General features: G+C 39.1%; 1 protein-coding gene across 1 annotated transcript in view; it reads left to right on the forward strand.

Annotated features, from left to right (window-relative positions):
- Window positions 1–817: 817 nt before the first annotated feature.
- LOC143028281 (solute carrier family 15 member 1-like) overlaps window positions 818–17494 on the forward strand; it is a 170089-nt gene continuing 153412 nt past the window's right edge. Inside the window, exon 1 of the mRNA XM_076190144.1 lies at window positions 818–901. The gene's annotated coding sequence lies outside the window, so the exon portion shown is untranslated. The remainder of the gene's footprint in view (window positions 902–17494) is intronic.

A 17494-nucleotide genomic window follows, 5' to 3' on the forward strand; every position in this document is an offset into this window, starting at 1 on the left:
TATACAATTGAAGAAAGTAAAGATACAGAAAAGTATATGTGGAAGAAATGGAAGCAATATTGACGAACCAATACTACTATACTAAATGGGCCGAGTTGGCTATCAAAACTGGGCCGACTTGGCACAGTCGATGTGCCGAGTTGGTTACATTGAATGGGCCGAGATGGTTAAGGGTCGAGTTGGATCTATTACCCGCACACATAGCAAAACAGATCCGGTGAGTTTATACAACCTCTGGACGCCATTATTTCGCCTTAACCTGTGAATGAAAAAGGAATAAATGAAGGATTAGTAATGCTATATCTTAAATGTTTTGACACATTACCTTAAATATAACTATTTTCACAGACGACGATAATATTGTATGGCGTTGCATGAACAATTAGTAAAAACGTGGGGATGAAAAAAAATGTGATGAACGGTGTTTCTTGAAAATTATTTGTTGTCATTATTTTCAAAATCTGACGTGATAGAGCAAAACGGTTTCCAGATTTGAAATTAGCATAAAAATGCAATAGAAAAAGTCAACACCATACCAGATGTCTATTGCTTGTTTATTATTGAATTAGTTAGATGGATAAATAGCTAGATACCGGTAATAGTTACCCCTTCGTAATAGAAAACTGAATATTTTTTATAGAAAATAGTTTTATCTACATAATAATATTTTGTACGTTCACATTTTTTCTTACTTATATATATGTTTTTAAAATATAAATAGATAATATGTTAAAAACATATATTATTATTATTATTTTTTCTGTTTAAATAAGATTTGTTCTGATAACACCTGTCATTATCTACATGTAAACAATACCTGTGTTGTCGTAGTGATGATGCAATACGTTGGAATTGAACAATAAAACAGCTGGACTGTCAGCACAGCTTTGTGGTTAAAAAGGTAATGAGATATCTTCTTGTCGTAAATAATCATCGTTATTTTATGTGTATTTATTGTATTTTGTGTCCGTAAATGTGCTGTTCAGCACGGAAAGCAATACTGCTTGTCATGGAAGATTATCAAGATATTGTTTTGGAATTCCCACAGTTTAGGGCTTGTAGTCGACGTTGTATATTTTTTCTTCAAATATAACCTTATTTCCTTCCACAGTGATAATGTTAATTAGGTATTTAACTTGCTTTGCATCCAGTATACAAGAAAACCTATTGTAATGTTATCATTATCATAGTCCTGACTAATGTACAGTAAATCGATAGCAACATATGGAAAATATAAATGTGGAAAATTCAGGGGCCGACGCTTTGTCGAAACCGACCAAATCGGAGCGAAACCTGCTGGAAACCAGCGAAACCGATTAATATATGCCTATGAAATGTGCTTAAATACTGAAAGAACCTATTGTTTACTTTTAAATGCTACTCAGCTTTCCATTAATGTGAACTTTGTTTTACCTAACTGTCTAGGTTCATGAGATATTGACCAATTGGTAAATCTTTAGTTTCAACCATGGGAGGAATATAGCAATAGAAAATTAAATATTAATTTTGTAAATTAAAATGTATCAACATAATATGCAATTTTGTGTGCGGGAATGAAAATAAAAATACCTTGCTACAAACTAAATATGCTAATGAACGAAGTCGGTAGCATAGGATCGGGACGCCGTGTTTGTTATGGTAGGTGCCGACGTCAAAGAAATGAAAGGATGATAAATTCATCTAAGGTAAACTAAACTAACCCAACCTAACCTAACCTGTAAATCTTTAGTTTCGACCATGGGAGGAATATAGCAATAGAAAATTAAATATTAATTTGTATACTCCGCAAGCTGCGAGAGTGGTTGAAAGCCCCGCCAACGTTTCTTACAACGACGACAACGAGGACGAGCCAGATGACATCTAATTTGCATGTAATGATTTATTAAACACAGGTTAGGTTAGGTTAGGCTAGGTTAGTTTAGTTTACCTTAGACGAATTTATCATCCTTTCATTTCTTCGACGTCGGCATCTACCATAACAAACATGGTGTACCATTTGTCGTACACGACTTCGTTACTAAAGAAATCTGTTTTAGCACCTTTTTTTTCATTTCCGCACACAAAATTGCATATTACGTTGATACATTTTAATTTACAAAATTAATATTTAATTTTCTATTGCTATATTCCTCCCATGGTCGAAACTAAAGATTTACCGACCAGTTTTTTATACCCACCAAACTGCACAAAACCCACTATCTTGAAGAACCTTAACAATACTTTAGACATTGTACTGACAAATAACAGTGATAAGATATACACAGTAAAAGTGACCAAAACCATCATCATGTCTGATCACAACCTGGTGGAAGTACATACTCACATACCAGAGATAACTCAAGGGAAGGATGCAAACAATAATACCAATGAACAGAACATCCTTTTCAGTCTGATCTTCTATAGCGACAAAATCGACTGGAACTCCTTGAGTGATGACCTAAAAAAGGTGGACTGGAGAAAAATTATTAGTGAAGACAAAACCTTAGAAGAAATGCTAAATATACTAATGATGGCTTGGGAGGTGTCCTGTAAAATATTTATTCCGGTTAAACGCAGAAAAGGTGACAGAAACTTAATACCCCGGGATAGAAAAATCTTAATGAGGAAGTGTAGTAAGTTGACTAAAAGACTCGTGTACAAGTCAAATCCAAAAAATAACACCCAAAATATAGAAGAAAAGATCAAAGAACTGGAATACAAACTTAAAGAAAATAGAGCAATAGAGGCAATTAAAGTAAATCCCAAATACTTCATGCATACGCACAAAAGAAATTGAAGACATGGGTTAAAATTGGTCCACTTGAAAAGGACAATGGTGAACTAGTGAATGACCCAACCATGATTGCAGATATGCTGGAAAAACAGTACAAAAGTGTGTTTAGTGTACCAGTACCTGAAGAAGTGGTAAGAAACCCAGCAGATTTCTTTGAAATGGATGGGATGAACAAAAATTGTTTAAATGACATAGAATTTACATCTGAGGACATTATAGAGGCCATCAATGAACTCAAACAAAACTCAGCAGCAGGCCCAGACAACTTACTTGCAGTGTTCTTAAATGTAAAAAGGTGATAGCTACTCTGATTAGTATAATATGGAGAAAATCACTAGAGGATGGTGCCATACCATCAGCACTTAAAGAAGGCCTAATTATCCCCATTTTCAAAGGAGGTTCAAGGGGCATGGTCTCCAATTACAGGCCTGTTTGCCTCACCTCCCATATCATCAAGGTGTTTGAGAGGGTGGTTCAGAAGTCAATAGTAAATTTCTTGGAAAGGAATGGCCACTTCAACCCGGGCCAGCATGGTTTCGCAATGGTAGATCATGCCTCTCTCAACTTCTGGACCATTACGCAAATGTACTTGAGAAAGTAGCATGTGGGGAGAACATAGACATAGTGTACCTGGAATTTGCGAAAGCATTTGACAAGGTGGATCACAGGATCTTGCCACACAAAGTAAAAAAGTGTGGCATTGATGGTAAGCTTGGTATTTGGCTCAGAGATTTTCTTCATGATAGAAAACAAAAAAATGGTAGTGGAAGGCACACACTCCAAAGACTCGACAGTGATCAGTGGAGTGCCACAAGGCTCAGTGCTTGGCCCACTCTTATTCCTAATCGTGATTAGTGATTGACAAATATATAGCTGATTCAAAGGTGACATCATTCGCGGATGACACTAGAATATTCCGAGCAATGTGTTCTGTAGAGGATGCAGAGACTTTGCAAAAAGACCTAAAAATAATTTGTGAGTGGTCAGATGTCAATAATATGAAATTTAACCACAATAAATTTGAAGTACTGAAATTTGATCTAAACATGGATCGCAAGAATTTCATATACAAAGTGGGAAAAAAAATAATAAAGGAAAAAGAGGCACTCAAAGACCTAGGAGTTTGGGTGAGCAGTGATTGTAATGTCAAAGAACACATAGCCCTAACTGCAAAATTTGGTAGAAGAATGAGTGGGTGGCTTCTACGAACCTTCAAAACCCGAGCACCAAAGTACCTGTTACCTCTATGGAAGACCCTCATGGTGTCAAAAATGGAGTATGCCTGCCAGCTATGGTCGCCACATAAGATCAATGAGATCCAAGAGTTGGAACATGTTCAAAGAGTGTTTGTCAGGAGGATTGACAGAGACTCAAACAACTACTGGGAAAGGCTAAAAAACCTCAAATTTCTCTCCAAAGATGCAGAGTGTTACATCATTTTATATGCCTGGAAGATATTTGAGGGCACTGTACCAAATCCGTCACCAGGGGATTTCAGGGCACAACACCACCCCAGATTTGGTAGGACATGTGCGAGGAAAGCTGTAAGCAGTTGCTCTCATTACATAAAAACGATCCAGGCAGAGAGCTTTTCTGGTGCTGGACCACGTCTCTTCAATTATCTACCCACGAGACATAAGAGACCTAAAAGGAGTTGGCACTGAGGCTTTCAAGAGGAGGCTAGACAAGTTTTTGACATCATTACCCGATGAACCTCCCATACCACATAGCCCGACTTCACGGGGAGCTACATCAAACTCCATCATTGATCAGCTTCAATACCTGAAGCAGAGGTGTGGAAGCGGTGGGTCTCCAGACTGGCTGTGGTGAGGTCACCTAAATCTGTGACAAGGTAGACAAGGTATTGAAAATGGTTACATTATAAACTTCTAAGTATCTTAACCTAACCTAACAAATAGAAAACTTCATGAGCTGTGCAAGCAGTATTGGTGGAATATTATGAAAATGGTTATTATTTCACAAAAAATCATTAGATAAGTGTCATCTGGTTTTGCTGTAAGTTTCAACAAGATATGACAACATTAAGTGGAAGGCTTTGGTGGGTTTCGATTGTTTTGGTCTGTTTCTATAAAATGTCAATTTGGAATAAACATTATCATTGTTTTCAAGGTGTAGTGACTCATGCATTGATCTGATGACTGAATAGAAAAAGAATTATCCTTAATTGATTGTTATGATAAAAATATTTGTTGGCTCGAGTTTTTGCTGATTAGAAACTAGCCCGACAGTGGTTGGCAACACTCTTCGGTCATTCTCAAAGATCTCTCAGGGAAGAAGCTTTAGTAAATGTTCAGAATGACACAAATTGTTATATCTCAAATGTGTTTTTCCAAAATTGTTTGGATGAATTAAAAGAGAGGGATGATCTCTATAGAAATTTTGTTGTAAAAAGAAATAGTTTAGTTGGATCAATTATAGAATTTCCCTCACACATGCGCTTGGGGTTGAGATTGTACAGTTGAGTGTTATTGGGTGAACATTCTACAGTTAATTATGGCTTGTGATACATAACCTAACCTAACCTGACCTAAACTAATCTAACCTGACCTAATCTAACCTAACTTGACCTAATCTAACCTAACCTGACCTATTCTAACCTAACCTAACCTAACATTCTATGGTTGATTATTGCTCATGATACATAGCCTAACCTAACCTAACCTAATGATATTCTATTTTCATAATCTCATTGTTCTATGTCATTTGTATTATCTTTTTCAGGATATCATATAGCATTAGGTGCATTGAATGATAATTATCTTGTTTTTTTTAACCAAGGGTAAGTGTTGGTATATAAAGGTTGATATACCAAAGAATGAGTCATAAAAGAGTTATTGATTTACCTAATTGTAAGATACATGGTGTCCAATCTCTATAACTCCAGTGATCAATTATTTAATCTAATTTCCTTTGCCTGCTTGGATTCTGCAGATTAATGCTTTTGTGTTGAAAATATTATCTCTTAATGTCATGTAACCATTCAGTTTTAAGTTCTGTGTTATGTCCTTATATTCTTTTTTCCCATACCAATAGATCCTTTTAAATTTTTTCCACGCCTTTCATTGCTCTATAAACAAAAATCAGGTTACTTCTTTCATCTTTTCCCAAAGTGGACAGTCCCTTCTCTAGTCTTTTTATGAATGATTAGTCTTAATATATGAACACCAGCACACAGGAACCAAAACTCCCTCCACAGAATATCATAAGAAAGTGATTGGTACAAGTCTATACAAGTAATACCAGCTAAATTTAATAAAAACCAACTCATCCACTTACTACTCAAGCATATACAACAACCATTATCACAGTATATTGACACAAAAACATATTTACACTCGGTTTGCTAATAAGCTCTCCAAGGCAGACCACCAAACTCAATACTTCTCCAATGCCCCCCAGACATCAGTCACTGAAAAATACCTTTCAAGGGAAGTAAGAATCCTGCTGGCACCCTTTTGCTGAGGACACCATCCAGCATTAAAACATTATCAACACAGAATTGGCCTGGCCACAGAATCAAACTGCCCTAGATGCAACCACCACACAGTAACCAAAATCCTCCCCATAGAACACAACATGAAAATGACAGGAACACAATTCTATGCCAGTACCCTTAATACTACACACCCATCACACTACATCTCACAGGCACTACCCATAGAATAAAAAAGAAATTACAGCAACTGACAATAACATGGTTTTTCTTCCTTGATTGACTTGTGGGCCAATCCACTGGCTGTTGTTGGTTACATGGGAGCTGTGGGTCTTGTGCAGTTGAGATCTGGGGCAACAGATTGACTGATAGTCAATAACCAAATCAAAAGGCACATACCTACACACACCCATTCAACTCCCCTCCACCACCCTTTCCTCCCTCTCATCTTAGGTCCTCATGGATGATAGGTCATCCCTGTATCCTGCCCACTCCCCAGGGTCAGAAACAATGTAGCAGGACACAGTACATCCACATCAAAGCTGCTTCACTTAATCACCAACCTCCCTTCTCCATCCCCTCATGCATCCCCTTCCATGCATAACAGTATCATCTATACAGAGCCACTCTCCACTTATTCCTATCACCTACCCACTCCCTTACTCAACAGACATTTCCCTCTTCCTCAATGCCCCTTTCATTCCATCCATCTCATCTTCAGTCATCTCCTCAAATTACTCCCTCTACCTCTGCCTTCCACACCTCTTTTACTAATCTTTCTTCACTTATTCTTTTCATGTGTCCCAACCATCACAATACTCTTTCATCAGCAATTTCTGTCATCTTTTTCATTCCTGCTCTCCTCACCTCATCATTTCTCACTCTAATAAAGGAAATATAGTTAAAGTTACTGGAAGAGATCCTGAGCCCAGTTTAGGGAGGAAATGTTTGCTTCTTTGGAATGCACCTCCAAGTAGAAGTGAGGTTATTGGTAGGTTTTGAAAACAGGCAGTAGGGAGAAGAATCATAAGAACATAATGAAGGAGACTGCAAGAGACCATAAGGCCTACACAAGGCAGCTCCATATCCATCACCACCTGTCATCCCCATCCATAAAGTTGTCTAACCATTTCTTAAAATAACTGATAGTTTCAGCACTCACTACATGGTCTCTGATATCCATCTTGTAGGACCAATATTACAGGCACTCATTGTTGGTTTAGGATAACAGAAGCATTCTTCCAAAAATTTTTAGATTGTAAATGGAATTGGGGGAGACCAAATGGACTTGATATTAATGGATGAGAGCATCAGTATTAACAGTGTTGCTGTTATAGGTAAGATAGATATAGGGAGTAACTATTGAATGGTAGGTTGCATAGCTAAATTCAATATTTTCATGTTTAACTCCACAAATGGTTGTACCAAAATAGTTGTAATTGGACATTCATACTCAGAAACTGAAATCCTCTGCATAGAGCAGTGTGTGAGAATGATTGGCACACAGCTCTTTGGAAGATCCCTCAAACCCACTCATCCATTAAATCACATCACACAAGGACAACCCAACAGATGTAAAAAGAAACCAATCCAAGCACTGTGATACTCAAATTATAAAACCTGCCTCCACTACCCCACAACACAATCAAGCACAGATTGCAAAACAAACACTTCTAATTAGACAAACAAATTTGATTCTTCAGTAAGCACCCATGGACATGAACTCAGGAGAGAAACTTCTCCCAAGACACAAAAGTGACACTAGCATATCTGTGATCAAGTCGTGACAATTTTCTCATGGCACCTGACACCAAGTGCCCTAGATGCAGTCACCACAGAGCACATTATCTTCCTCTGTCCTACACTCACTTCTGTCAGACAACTGCACATAATCTCTTCCCTGAGTGAATAATGAGCTTACCCTAGTGGTTTTTGGTGGGTTCTTTGAGGCTGTGGGTTTTCATCATGAGAAATCTGAGTCAGTGTATCATACGTTTTTACATATTTTTCATTGTAACAATGGTTTTGATCTTGCCCAATTCCATGTGGACCCAAGTTTGAACCAGTGATGGATATGTGCCTGTGGTGATCCTGTAGGATGAATAGCTGAGCTGCCCATGTTCAGTCCCCACCAATCCCCTCATATCCATCAGGAAGTGCAGCCCTGAGAGGCTGAAAGTTGGTCTCCAGACTAGGCCCAAGATCTGTATCATCTTCAGCTTTATTTCTTGCACTTTTTCACACATGGAGAGCTGACAACTGGTGACTACTCCCCTCCTACCACTTTCAGCCAGTGACATAGAAATAGTCCAGTACCAATACAACACAAAGATCAGTCCAAAGTTTTTCTCTGGGAAGACCCAAAGACTTATCAGTTGCTGTGGGGCTGTGAGCTTTCCACTTTGTGGAACTCAAGACCGGGGCCTTCCATGGGAAGCCCCAAAATTCTGGGCCTCGCATTTGATGTTAATATGACCTTCGGACCACCTGTCAAGGATCTCAAGGATCTGGCAGTGAAAATGAACAAGAAGATGGGCCTACTGAGGTCTATCGCAAGCGTAGGCTTCGGACTCGAGAGGAAGTCACTAACCATTGTCTTCAGAGAATTCATGGAGTTGCTCTCGACCGTGCTTTCACAGCGTGGTTCCCAACAATTAGCAGAACAAACATAATACTCCTAGGTCTCTTAATCCAGCACTTCCGAACCGCCATTTGTGCGGACGTTTGGGCCCAGGACGTTAACCGACTTCAGAAATTGGTGTTTTATGTCCTGGGGGGGCCAATTCCCGAAGTGGGTTTATGTCCTGGGGCCAAAATCCGCGCAAGTGGCGGTTGGTGAGTGTTGAATTAAAAGACTTATGTGTACTATTTATACAAAAAAAGCATTGAGAGTAATAACAGGATGCAAACACGAACCAAAGCCATCCCAATAGATTATCACAAGAAGACCAAAGGTACACAGTACTATGCTATAGCCCTTAACACCACACACCCATTTCATTATATCACACAAGCACAACCAACTGAATAAACAAAGCACCTACCCCAGTAGCTTACTACTCAAACATATACAAAAATGTACCACCAGTATCACACGATACATCCACCCAAAAACGCATTCACGCTCAGATTACTACACAAGGTCTCCAAGACAGACCATCAAACTCAATACTCCTTCAAAACTCTCCGGACACGAGCCCCACAGCTTTGCACTCTCCCTTTCAAGAGAAGAAAGAACCACATTTGTACGCTTGCGATCGGGACGCCATCCAGCATTGAAACAGTGTCAGTACAGAATAGTTCTGGCCACAATATCAAACTGCAGTAGATGTAACCGTCACAAAGAAGACACAGAACATCTCACACTGCAGTGCCCCACATTTACAAATCCTGGGCTCCAACACAATATATCTTCCATGAGTTACTTGTGGATCCACGCGGAGTCTGTTGCCAGTTACCTGGAAGACGCAGGTCTCCTGCAAGAGAGACCTGGAGTAAAGAAGTGATTGATTGATTGAAACTTGAGACAGCAATTATTATTACACATGCGCGGGTCGACGGCGCAGTGATAGCGTTCGTAACTGCTGCCCTAGCGGTCCGAGTTTGAATCCCGACCAGGGCCGAAATAATTTCAGTATCGCTGTGCAGTGAGCCGTTACTCCAACTCTCGTGGGCGGGGAGTTGGGTGTGTGTATGTAAGGTCAGCATTACCTATGGATTGGTCATATATGAGCTCTCATGTGGGAGAGTAATATCTGGTGATCACAAGTCCAGCACGTGATCCAAGACCATGGTGAATCACACACACACACACACACACACACACACACACACACACACACACACACACACACACACACACACACACACACACACACACACACACACACACATATATATATATATATATATATATTTATATATATATATATGTAAGCGGAATAGGAAACACAGGAGTCTTGGTCTTGAGTTTATTCCTGACTAGTTTCGCAGGTATGCTTTTTCAAAGCATACCTGCGAAACTAGTCAGGAATAAACTCAAGACCAAGACTCCTGTGTTTCCTATTCCGCTTACATCAACCTGTCAGAATGTCTCAATATATATATATATATATATATATATATATATATATATATATATATATATATATTATGGCGTCGTGAAATTTTTGACAGGTACGGTAACCATGACGCACTTTAGACATGAGATTTCTAATTGTAGTGCCAACAGATTAGATTAAAAGGATATGATTGGATCACAGCCAGACAGGGTTCAAGGTCAGCATGTTTATGGGATTCTGTTGGATCTTTCAGGATGAAAGAATTTGTGCTGAATCAAAACAAATCATTTCGGTGTTGGCTCGGCGATCCACTTGAGACAGTGGCACCAGATGGTACCACTGCTGGATAAGGGTCAGAGACCCTTGCTCTCTGGTGTGTAGCCCCGTCGGCTGGCAATCGATCCCCGGACCGGGGTCGACAGATGGTTGTTACTGAACCGAAGGATTCCTTTAAAAGGGAATGTTGATACATCCATTCATTTTCACAAGCACAAAATCCAAATGAATAAAATTGGTGTTTACCAGAATAAAATATATATTTTGTGTAGGCTGACGTCATGTGGTTATATTTAACAGAATTTGAAGGAGTTAAAAAGAACTGGTTTAAGATATCTCGTAACTTGGTTAAAGTTATATGGTGAAAGGTTTACCTCGGCTCAATAAAATCACCTGGCGGTAGTTAGAGAAATATAATGCGAGGTGAGCGTCCAGAGGTTAGTATAGTGTTAATAGGTTTGCATTTGGAATGCGGGAAACTCCAGAGGTCTTTTGGTCCAAACCTCGTCATTTCATGTTCCCCTGGTGAGATTGGACACGTGGTCAAATCAAATAATTCCGACAGTTGACCCCGGACTCGAACCTAGGACTTGCATGATAGCAAATCTATGCTTCTACCGACTACGCTACTGAGACTATTGACCAGAAGTTTGACTGGGAACAGTTGTTCTTCCTGCAATGTTCCCCTGGTACTTACTGATTCGTTCAAATTGGTACGGGAGATTTATTTACTTATTTAATATATTTTATATATACGGCCTTGGAGTGTTCTTCATTCTCACAAATATACTTCTTTGCTGCCTTCGATTGAGGCACATTTTCATTCCGTCAGTTATATAAAAAAATCATAACGGAAATATTTACTCGATCATACACTTAATGCTAGAAGGACACTTGCCTTCAAGTCGCCTTGAAGATGACCATTCACAGCCCATCATCGTCTTGTGATGGCGCGAGGGTGTCCACAAGAATAGAGGCGCCAGAAAACCAGAGCCCATCACAACCAACCATCGTCTTGTAACTTTGGTTTCTTGTGTATTCAAAGACTTAAAATCCTGTCCTGAGCTTGTAGGGTAAGGTCACTTTATCAATGCGATTTCCACATAGTTTTTCTGGGTCTTAGTCGACTTCGCGTTTGCTTCAAATGCTGCACAAACTTCAAGCTTTGTACACGCTGAGCCTCGTGCAGAGCTGCATGAGGCAGTTGGCGGTGTTCAATGCAGTGCCAAGTGTCCACACTGTGACTACCAGGAGTGCTGCAGCGCGTCAGTCACCTCTGAACATTGTCGAGGGAAGGACATGTGTCCTCAGTGTCCAGTTCACAATTCATAATGCGTGACATTTCTGCTTTAATTATTTCCAAACTTGCACTTCCTACTCTTATTTGTTTATTTTCTCAAGTCCCTCCGCTTGTACTTGCACTTCGCGTTCCAAAGGCAAGGATGCTGCTGCAGTAAATGTATAAACATTTAATTTTTGATGAGTATATTTCTTGTCTAAGCTTTGATAACATGCATATATTATGTATTAGGTAAAAACTGTCGGTCGTTCAGAGCGATCTGGCGGAGTAGGACCAGATAAATAACAAATAAATATAATGCCTCAAGATGGACACTGCGCCGTAACGTTGAATTAGAACCGTCGTGAGTCGCGCGGCCTATTGCAAAAGCCCGGAAAACAACACGTTGGGTAATGTGTTGGCGCTGCACGAGCCTTAGTGTGGACGAGCCTTTAGACAGAATCAGTCACGAGTTTTTGAGTTCTAGACTGCATTCTAGATATATCAGTATCTCTTTCTCACTATTCCATTTCCAGGCAGATGGAAGTGTAACCTCTGGTAGGGTAAAGCCCTGTCAATTGTGGCAAGATTTTTTTTAAGCCATTGAGTCGCTTCTCCGCCCGGTCAGGACTGTCGGGAACCATCGCACCAAGCCCACTGCGGGTCCCGGTGATCGAACTGACGACCACCTGCTCTTGAGTTCAAGACAGTATCCGTTGGGCACCCACGCGGCCCTCTCTCTTATTCGCATCTTCAGTTATTTATTTTCCGAGCGTGCTATAGACGGTCACTATTATTATTATTATTATTATTGTTGTTGTTGTTGTTATTGTTATTGTTATTAATATTATTGTTATTGTTATTATTATTGTTATTATTGTTGTTATTATTATCATTATTATTATTATTATTATTATTGTTGTTGTTGTTGTTATTGTTATTGTTATTATATGTTATTTCTTCGCATTCTTCCTCGCGTTCTTCTTCCTCTTCGAAACTAGGGCTAGAGTCTCTGAACAATGTTGAGTCCAAGGCCCTCTGCCTTATCTGCGTTTCTTTCTTTATTGGTGGTCTTCAGGGTCTTCGTATCTTCCTCGGTTTTACATCTCTGCCCTTGACTGTGTCATGGTTATAGCTCATCTGAACTTGATGTCTGTGTGCCTCCCTTCTGTAGGAGGCCATGCAATACTTGCCCCCCCGAAAACGTCACATTTCTTTTCTGTGTAATTACAGACCTTTTGCAGGTTAACCAGTACAGTTTGTCTTTCCGCCCTTTCTCTGTGAGGTTATGGAAGACCTTGTGGCGTTGCCACACCTGATTTGTTTTTTTCTTTTTAAGGGGAAGGGTAGTGGGGGGGGGGGCTGTTTACTGTGGTATCCCCTGTCCACGCCTGGGTGTGCACTTCTTCGTTACTATTATGAATTAATATCATTATTAATTATTAATCATTATTATTAATATTATTATTATTTTATTTTATTTTTATTTATTTATTTATTTTTTTCCTATTTTCTATTTTTTCTATTTGATCTATTTTCTATTTGATCTATTTTCTATTTTCTATTTCTATTTCTTCTACTATTTTTTATAAAGAAAAACGACCTCCATCCTCGTGGAAATGTGGTGGAAACAAAAAGGATCTGGCCCCCGCACACACACACACACACACACACACACACACACACACACACACACACACACACACACACACACACACACACACACACACACACACACACACGTGTTTGTGTGTGTGTGCAAAAACGATACACGAATTTAAAAACAGTCTAGATAAAAACGAGATATGAGGACGGGACACACGAGCATAGCTCTTCTTCCCGTAAAATACAACTAGGTAAATACACACTACTACTACTACTACTACTACTACTGCTGCTACTACTACTACTACTACTACTACTACCTCGCCAGCTAAATCTCATCTCGTTAGCTGGATAGCACATTTTGAAATTAACCAGAAGAAAATTGTAAACTGGGTCGTCTGGGAAGGGCTTAATTGAGTTGGCTTTAGATTTAAACTTTTCTCAGTTAACCCCATCAATACCTGTTTTAATTTGTCATTTTCATTTTGAATATCGCCAGGTGATTCCATTCAACTGCGCGGTTGTGTGTGAACGCCTCCATTGGCTTACATTGAAACAAAAAGGATCTGTCCCCCTCACACACACACACACACACACACACACACACACACACACACACACACACACACACACACACACACACACACACACACACGTGTTTGTGTGTGTGTGCAAAAACGATACACGAATTTAAAAACAGTCTAGATAAAAACGAGATATGAGGACGGGACACACGAGCATAGCTCTTCTTCCCGTAAAATACAACTAGGTAAATACACACTACTACTACTACTACTACTACTGCTGCTACTACTACTACTACTACTACTACTACTACTTCTACTACTACTTATACCTCGCCAGCTAAATCTCATCTCGTTAGCTGGATAGCACATTTTGAAATTAACCAGAAGAAAATTGTAAACTGGGTCGTCTGGGAAGGGCTTAATTGAGTTGGCTCTAGATTTAAACTTTTCTCAGTTAACCCCATCAATACCTGTTTTAATTTGTCATTTTCATTTTGAATATCGCCAGGTGATTCCATTCAACTGCGCGGTTGTGTGTGAACGCCTCCATTGGCTTACATTGTAATTGAACCTCCGCTTTTGAAACTGTCAATGTGAACAGGGCTTTAGTGTAATAAAATCGGTTGACGGCAGGTATGATAGAATCCGTAATTTGGGTCTCGGCTCATCCTTTGTGGCTTAACCTAACCTCGGTTGAGGGTTAATTAAGGTGATTTTACACACATATAGATACCAAGGGGCTTTTTTCACCCTTACAAGAGAGGTAGCCAAAGTCAAAAGGAATAAATGAAGGGATTAAGATTGGGATTAATATATACTTAACCCCCTGTGAGTGAAACCCCCAACAGAAAGGCTTTAACCTCGTTGATTCCAGGTGATTTTAGTCAGTTGACGACGGGTGGTTGGGGGTTGGTAACCGTTCTCAAGGGCGTTCGAGGTTAATCCCCACAGCTGATTAAAATAATCTGGCGACGGCTAGAACAAGTGCTAAGGTTGTAAAACGAAGCCAGTGTTTTAAAATTCTAATAGTACCTTTTGTTTATCTGTTATCTTATCCTACGTCATGCGAAGCAATTAAGGTCAAGTTAGCGCTCTTGTTTGGTGATACAAAGGTGCGGCAAAAATGGTCCTTTGATGCTAAGCCTACCGGCCTCCTTTTTTTTTTTTTTTTTTTTTTTTTTTTTTTTTTTTTTTTTTTTTTTTTTTTTTTTTTTTTTTTTTTTTTTTTTTTTTTTTTTTTTTTCTTTTTAAGCCTGGTGTCAGAGAATTGTATCCATCCTGGGTAGACAGAATGGAGTATCGAACAATGTGGCCAGAGTTCCCCAGATTTATATACAGTCCTGTACCGACTGTATGAACAAAATATAGAAAGCTTGTCTTTACAGTATGTGGCTGTTGTGGAGTCATCGGAAGCGTGCTGGTCTCGCATTTGCTTGCTTGTGGGTTTGAGTCCCGCGTTCTTTTCCGATTCTCAGCAATGACTGTTAAATGCCCCAAGGGTCCCCAAAGCACATAATAGGGCAGAGGCGACGGATTCGGCCGAAGCTACTCAGTGCCTCCTGGCGTGGGCTCCTCACCTTTGTCTCTTAAGTGGAAGTGGTATGGCCTCTTCGTGCCAGGTGGAGCTTTTCCTGTCAAATTCTCTGCCGTCAGACGATTTTATTCATATGTGTGACGTCCTTCCTCTCTGTAGAAGAGGGGTGCCTTGGAGTTCACCTTCAGTTGGATGAAATAGCGTAGCGATAGCCTGAATAGAGCTCATCTAGTGCAAGATGATGTGAGGTGAGGTTTGGTTAGTAGAGATGGATTTAGTCCATTTACGCTCGGAGTTGCCTTTCAACAGAATGAGATTCTGTGGCTCAGAACGAGGGCAAGAATTTTATTTATTCATATATTGATTTTATATTTTGTGGGGGATGGAGTGTGTGTGTGAGGGTGGCGGGTTATTAACCAAAATAGTATTTGTATAAAGTGATACAACACTCCTTCCCCACCAAACTTTAAAGTAAAAACCAAGCCAAGATTTTGGAACACACACACACACACACACACACACACACACACACACACACACACACACACACACACACATATATATATATATACATATATATATACATATATATATACATATATATATACATATATATACATATATATATACATATATATATACACATATATATACAGGGTGGTGCAAAAGTCTGGACCCATAGCAATTTTTGACATAATTTTGATCATTTAAGTATCATATCTAATTTTATTTATTATCTTTCAGATTGTACCCATGGCAGGAAAGCTAACAATTTCAGAAGGAGTAGAACTTGTGCTCCTGTATGCGAAGGACGGCGCCAGCTCGCGATCAGTCGCAGATATTTTTAATGCTAAGTACCCGAATAGGCAACCAGTTACACAAAGAACTGTCAGCATACACTTCGCATACAGAAGCACAAGTTCTACTCTTTCTGGAATTGTTAGCTTTCCTGCCAAGGGTACAATCTGAAAGATAATAAATAAAATTAGATATGATACTTAAATGATAAAAATTATGTAAAAAATGGCTATGGGTCCAGACTTTTGCACCACCCTGTATATATACATATATATATATATATATATATATATATATATATATATATATATATATATATATATATATATATATATATATATATATATATAAACTGTGTTTCTCGCTTTATTGCAGATAGTAATTTTGTTAATAACTTGAATGATATCAATAATAAAAGTTTGAAATTTTGCACACAGTGAGAGTACTCCTAAAAAGGTAAGCCACCAAAATATTTTTTAAATCTATACGATATTTTCTAAGTTGTAGGCATTTATGTATTTTGGAGTCATATTCACTGTTTCTCGCTTTATTGCAGGTTTGTAAAAATACAATATAAAGGTATTGAAATCCCAATTTAGCTGAACAGGTTTATTTGATACAATAAATCTAATCATAAGTAACAAAATTAATGACAGGTAAGGAAGAATTCACTAGATATATTCCACAAAATCAAATCATTTATCAACATAACTCCCATTCTTTGAAATTACCCTCAGCAGTCTGCTATCAACAGATGAAGTCAATCTCTTGATTTGAGAAGGTTTTATGGTACTAGCAACGGCAACAATTTTATTCCAGAGGGCATCTTTTGAGGTAAACTGTTGTCCTCCCTCATAAACCTCACTCTTCAAAATTGACCAAAGCTGCTTAATCGGGTTTAAGTCAGGAGAACAAGGCGGCCAAGTCATGAGAGTCTCTCCCTTGATGCCCAGAGATGCGAGGAAGGAAGTCATGGCCTTTGCTGCATGAGATGGAGCATTGTCGTGCATAAAAATTATCTGACGTCGACGAAGTAAAGGCAGGTCGTACAACCAAGGGGACAAATGCTCATCCAAAAACGATATGTATGCTTGGCTTGTGAGCTTCACACCTTCTGGCACTCGGAAAGGTCCAACCAATGTATCTCCTATGATACCCGCCCAAAACATAACTCCCCCACCTCCTTG

The sequence above is a fragment of the Oratosquilla oratoria genome, chromosome 9 (genome assembly GCF_046742065.1).
Source record: "Oratosquilla oratoria isolate Oo_2021 chromosome 9, ASM4674206v1, whole genome shotgun sequence".
NCBI classification, from domain to species: domain Eukaryota; kingdom Metazoa; phylum Arthropoda; class Malacostraca; order Stomatopoda; family Squillidae; genus Oratosquilla; species Oratosquilla oratoria.